We start from the raw sequence: 6,794 nt of genomic DNA on the forward strand, positions 1-6,794 counted from the left end.
CCACGTCTGAACCCAGCGTATCGCGTGGTTCGGGAACACACCAGTTTTCAGGCATATCGTCAGATGTCTCCGTGTCAGTATCTGTATGAGAAATTGCGCGTAGTTCGTGTTTACATACAAAGGATTAAAGCAACTGATATAGTATAATATAGTTTTACGGTATAAACATATTTGCGGTGTAAATTAATATAGCAAGACTTATGCCGCTATATATTAATAATTCACTATTATATTGGTGGCTACCGCTATTATTTGTTTTATTAATTTAATCATATATTTATTATGACATAATTTGTGTAATACAATAGTTAATAGATGCTATAGTTTTATGCCATAAACAGTATATATGAACATAGATAATATATATATAAATATATATATATATTTAGCTTTCTTACATGTGATACATGAAAGATAAATATCTTTGTACCGTGTTACAATGACATTTTTCAGAGTATTGACTCATTCTGATTGTGTCATTATATTATAAGTAAATTATATTTATTATATATTCATGCATTCTTTCTTATTTAAGAGCCGTGTATGTCGCCCGATTGGCGCAATAATTTCATAACGCAGAATTATGAGCGCATTGAAGCCGTGGAGCCGCTAGCCGATAATGGGCCTGCTCTTCACCTCATCATGGGTAATTAGGAGCACCTTTTTGCTTTTAGATAGGGAAAAATGTCATTGTAACACGGTACAAAGATATTTATCTTTCATGTATCACATGTAAGAAAGCTAAATATATATATATATATATATATTATCTATGTTAATATATACTGTTTATGGCATAAAACTATAGCATCTATTAACTATTGTATTACACAAATTATGTCATAATAAATATATGATTAAATTAATAAAACAAATAATAGCGGTAGCCACCAATATAATACTGAATTATTAATATATAGCGGCATAAGTCTTGCTATATTAATTTACACCGCAAATATGTTTATACCGTAAAACTATATTATACTATATCAGTTGCTTTAATCCTTTGTATGTAAACACGAACTACGCGCAATTTCTCATACAGATACTGACACGGAGACATCTGACGATATGCCTGAAAACTGGTGTGTTCCCGAACCACGCGATACGCTGGGTTCAGACGTGGAGATCATAGATGTCAAGAACCCTGCAACTTCAGCGAAACCCGATGCGCCTAAAAGACGCGGCAGCTCGTTACGCCGGTGTTTCAAGAATAGAAAAGGTATCTGTTCACTTGAAATACAGTCGATTCTCACTTTTGTGTAATACTCATATTTACTTACAGCTGCTAGCTAACTGTCAGAAAATTCATTTTTGAATATATATACATATATATATATATATATATATATCCGTCTCAACGCTGCAGTTTTGTGTAGAAAATCAATTCTGTGTTCGCTAATCGTTATATTTTTACTTACACCAGCTAATCTAGTTGCCCGGAAAATACAGCTTGAAAAAGAGAATATTCCCGCCTCTGCGAGTTTGAGCATCGCGCCGCCCGTTAAACCAGGAGCTGTTGTGGGACAATTCCCGCTTCATATTTGTATGTATATATCTGGACTGCTCTATACAGGTTTATGTAAATATTGTTACAATGATTTCATGGGTACCTGTCCCCATTAACTTTTCAAATATTACGCATGATCATAGCTATGCGTCGCCGTTTAGCTTTTCCAATTTTGCGCCGTTTCGCAGCTATCCGCCACTTGTATCTTTTCTTTTAGATACGTCGCCTCTTCAGCAACGAGTTTTGCACCGGCGTAATTATGGCGCTGAAGAGAATCAACCACAAAGAGCTAATACGGTGGTGCGAACAACATCTCTTTCGCCCATCTGTGTTGTGGATCGTGATGAATGCTACGCGGCACCAAAACAACCCGGGAATCCAAGCCCCAAGATTTCACATCAGAAATATACGAACGTTTCAAGAGAGAAACGTGCAGCGCAGAACGCTAGGCCCCGCATAACTCGGCCCGCCAATAGCACAGACGCCATACCACAAGTTACTCCTGAAAACAGAGAAATTGAACAGCTCTCCGAGGGTATGTGGTCACCCATAGAGCCCCTCAATATACCTGTGTGCCAGACTGTGCAATCTGCAGATACTGCTCTTGCAGGCTCTTCTAGCGTTTTTGCTCCTGTATTACCTCTAAAGAAATGCGCCCTATCCCGGCGCCGTGTAGGTAGAAAGCAAAAAGTTGCTGTACATACACCTTACACAGGTCGTCCTTCGTGGGATGCTGACCATGTCAAAATGTTTACTGACATGTCTGCGCAGTACGGTCAAAGCAAACTCGCACAGATGGAACTAAAATCTTTCTGCGATACATATGAAAGACTGTTAAATGCATGTCCAACACCAGACATTACCGAGGAGCTGCGTGCTTTCAAACTAAATCACCCCTGATAAATCTAACTAAAGTCTTTTAAATCACATACAATGATTGTCATTTTTCATAATATGTGCGTGTTGTGTGTTGTGTGTATTTGTGTGTGTGAGTTCTGTATGTGTTGCGTGTTCTTTACAGAACCATAAACTTATAATAGCAAAATGTTGATGCCGACAGCCGCACACAGATGTATTTTTGCATTATTTCACAGTGCCTGATGAGTACCGGATGCATGGTTGGCTGAGAAGCGCCCGTGGGTGCAGAAGTGTTTGTGGCCCGCATATTAATAAAGTACAAAAAATCCCTGACCTATGTGGTCAGCATATTAATAAAGTGCAAAAACATGATAACATAAGTCCTAAATGACTAATAACCGCATATTAATAAAGTGCAAAAACATGATAACATAAGTCCTAAATGACTAATAATCGCATATTAATCATAAATAAGTCCTAAATGTCTATTTCTTGTGTGTGTTGTATGTGTTGTGTGTGTGGGTTCTGTGTGTTTGTTGTGTGTGGGTTCTGTGTTGTGTGTGTGTGGGTTCTGTGTTGTGTGTGTGTTCGTGCCTGTCTGCCCGCGATTTTACACAAAAACATTAAAAGTCTGTATATGTTAGATGTCTTTGAATAAAAAGGAGTCAAATTATAGACAGTACAGGCCCCTGTAAAATTAATATGTGCTAAAATAATGTAGAATTAAAGAAAGCTGGAATAATATATGGGAATGTGTCACACCCTTTTGAGATATCAAAAATACTATATGTGTACAGCATATTAATAAAGTGGAAAAATCACTGACCTATGTGGACCGCATATTAATAAAGTGCAAAAATCCCTGACCTATGTGGTCAGCATATTAATAAAGTGCAAACACATGATAACATAAGTCCTAAATGACTAATAACCGCATATTAATAAAGTGCAAAAAATCCCTGACCTATGTGGTCAGCATATTAATAAAGTGCAAAAACATGATAACATAAGTCCTAAATGACTAATAACCGCATATTAATAAAGTGCAAAACAATCCCTGACCTATGAAGTGCAAAAATCACTGACCTATGTGGCCCGCATATTAATAAAGTGCAAAAAAATCATGTGTATTTGTTATGTGTGTGTTGTTTGTGTGTGTGTGTCGCATGTGTTGTATGTGTTCTGTATGTTGTGTGTGTGTGTATGTTTGTCGTGTGTTGTATGTGTTGTGTGTGTTTTGTATGTTATGTGTGTTTGTTGTGTGTGAGTTCTGTGTTGTGTGTGTGTGTTCGTGCCTGACCTATGTGGTCAGCATATTAATAAAGTGCAAAAACATGATAACATAAGTCCTAAATGACTAATAATCGCATATTAATCATAAATAAGTCCTAAATGTCTATTTCTTGTGTGTGTTGTATGTGTTGTGTGTGTGGGTTCTGTGTGTTTGTTGTGTGTGGGTTCTGTGTTGTGTGTGTGTGTGTGTGTGTGTGTGTGTTCGTGCCTGTCTGCCCGCGATTTTACACAAAAACATTAAAAGTCTATATATGTTAGATGTCTTTGAATAAAAAGGAGTCAAATTATAGACAGCACAGGCCCCTGTAAAATTAATATGTGCTAAAATAATGTAGAATTAAAGAAAGCTGGAATAATATATGGGAATGCGTCACACCCTTTTGAGATATCAAAAATACTATATGTGTACAGCATATTAATAAAGTGCAAAAATCACTGACCTATGTGGCCCGCATATTAATAAAGTGCAAAAATCCCTGACCTATGAAGTGCAAAAATCACTGACCTATGTGGCCCGCATATTAATAAAGTGCAAAAAAATCATGTGTATTTGTTGTGTGTGTGTTGTTTGTGTGTGTGTTGTATGTGTTGTGTGTGTTCTGTATGTTGTGTGTCTGTGTATGTTTGTCGTGTGTGTTGTATGTGTTGTGTGTGTTTTGTATGTTATGCGTGTTTGTTGTGTGTGAGTTCTGTGTTGTGTGTGTGTGTTCGTGCCTGACCTATGTGGTCAGCATATTAATAAAGTGCAAAAACATGATAACATAAGTCCTAAATGACTAATAACCGCATATTAATAAAGTGCAAAAAATCCCTGACCTATGACAAAAAGCTAATATAATATAAACCAAAGATATAAAAAGAATGCTGAATTTTTACTAAACAGGTTGCTGCAGAATAAAAATGTCACAGCATGGAATAATAATGCTGAATTTATTTTCAAAGGATATTAGTAAGGCCGCGAACCAATAAATGATTTTACAATATTGTGTTATAAATCCCTTATAAATGAGAATGTGTTATAAATATCATATAAAAGTTGTGAAATTAATGTGTGATAAAATAATGTAGAATTAAAGAACGCTGGGAATAATATCTGCGGATGCGGCAGCGCTAAAAGTTGTACATTTGTTTCTTACGTGTTTTGGTGCAGCCAAGAAGATTTTTTTATGCAGATTTTATATAAAATGCGGGCGAAAATAGTTAATATTGGTGTATTTTCATACACTTATCAAAACTTTGGGTTTCTACATAATTTTCTATTTATATGGACTAATTAGCATTACTATTCAGTTGCATTCTGAGATATATATATTAATGTACACTCTGCACGCCATCATGCCTGAACAAAACAGAAATGTAGATTTTTTTGCGAATTTATTAAAAAGAAAAACTGAAATATCACACGGACGTAAGTATTCAGACCCTTTGCACAGTATTGAGTGCAATATTACACTCAGTCATGCCGGCGATCTGCAGTAATTCAATATAAAATGGCTATTTTCATCATGTGATAAAATAATGCAGAATTAATGTTCATCGTGTCGTTATCAGATACCGCAAAGATGCATTTGTCAGCATCATGCTGTTAGCTAACTTAAAATTTGAGATGCTGTTTTATTGTGAGAAATAAAATTTATATTCGTATAAAACACACTGCTTCTTACTTGCTTGTGTTGTAACATTGGGGAGCCAAATTTACGCCTAAAATAGCACAAATAGTTAATATTGGTGTATTTTCATACACTTATCAAAACTTTGGGTTTCTACATAATTTTCTATTTATATGGACTAATTAGCATTACTATTCAGTTGCATTCTGAGATATATATATTAATGTACACTCTGCACGCCATCATGCCTGAACAAAACAGAAATGTAGATTTTTTTGCGAATTTATTAAAAAGAAAAACTGAAATATCACACGGACATAAGTATTCAGACCCTTTGCACAGTATTGAGTGCAATATTACACTCAGTCATGCCGGCGATCTGCAGTAATTCAATATAAAATGGCTATTTTCATCATGTGATAAAATAATGCAGAATTAATGTTCATCGTGTCGTTATCAGATACCGCAAAGATGCATTTGTCAGCATCATGCTGTGAGCTAACTTAAAATTTGAGATGCTGGTTTATTGTGAGAAATAAAATTTATATTCGTATAAAACACACTGCTTCTTACTTGCTTGTGTTGTAACATTGGGGAGCCAAATTTACGCCTAAAATAGCACAAATAGTTAATATTGGTGTATTTTCATACACTTATCAAAACTTTGGGTTTCTACATAATTTTCATTTTAATGAACATAACACGCTGTATGTAGTCGTACAGATCCTAGGATATAATTATATACCATAACACCTACAGGCAGCTGCCCTGAGAAAGCTAATACAAAAAAAAAAAAAAAAAAAAAAATAACCTCAGATAACATCTACAGGACACAATAACTTTTCTTTAAACCTCTGCCCCGCAGATAACATCTACAGGTACAAATGTGTTATAAAACAAAGTTCTGCTTCACAAAGATCACCAAACAGCATGAATTTGTACAAAAATATGACCCTCAGATAAAACAGCTGAAACACAAATAACTTCTCAGATGACAGCTACAGGACACAATAACTTTTCTGTTTGTGAAAATAAACATTTATTGGTAAAGCGATTACAACAGCAATTGACCTAGGCTTTATAAACCTCTGACCCGCAAATAACCCTACCATTTAGTTAATGTTCAGTAGGACCACAAATAAACAGCTTTAAGTTCTGAACTATATGAATACACTGAATAAAACACAGCTTGCAGAATCAAACTCGGGCTACGTATAAAAATATAAAACAAATACGTGTAGAGACACAAATAAACAGCTTGGTGTGTTATAAGTTCTGAACTATATGGATACACTGTGAATAAAATACAGCTTACAGAATCAAACTCGAGCTACGTATAAAAATATAAAACAAATACGTGAATAATATCAAAATGCAACAAATTAAAGTATATCAAACGATATCAAAAGGGGAAATCAGTCAGCCTCAGGGACAGCTGGCTGACAGGAGGAGGGGAGGGGTTACACACTTTGATACACTTTGATAGGGGGCGGGGCACCTGTCAGATTGAGTTTGACGAAACC

The 6,794-nt window shown here is 35.5% G+C and overlaps 1 long non-coding RNA gene across 1 annotated transcript; it reads left to right on the forward strand.

Moving 5' to 3' along the window:
- The first annotated feature begins 534 nt into the window (after positions 1–534).
- On the forward strand, positions 535–1,527 carry LOC138644851 (uncharacterized). The gene is made up of 3 exons (XR_011314666.1): positions 535–646; positions 1,046–1,222; positions 1,427–1,527. It is a non-coding gene; the product is annotated as an uncharacterized lncRNA (long non-coding RNA).
- The last annotated feature ends 5,267 nt before the right edge of the window (positions 1,528–6,794 follow it).

The sequence above is a fragment of the Ranitomeya imitator genome, chromosome 7 (genome assembly GCF_032444005.1).
Source record: "Ranitomeya imitator isolate aRanImi1 chromosome 7, aRanImi1.pri, whole genome shotgun sequence".
NCBI classification, from domain to species: domain Eukaryota; kingdom Metazoa; phylum Chordata; class Amphibia; order Anura; family Dendrobatidae; genus Ranitomeya; species Ranitomeya imitator.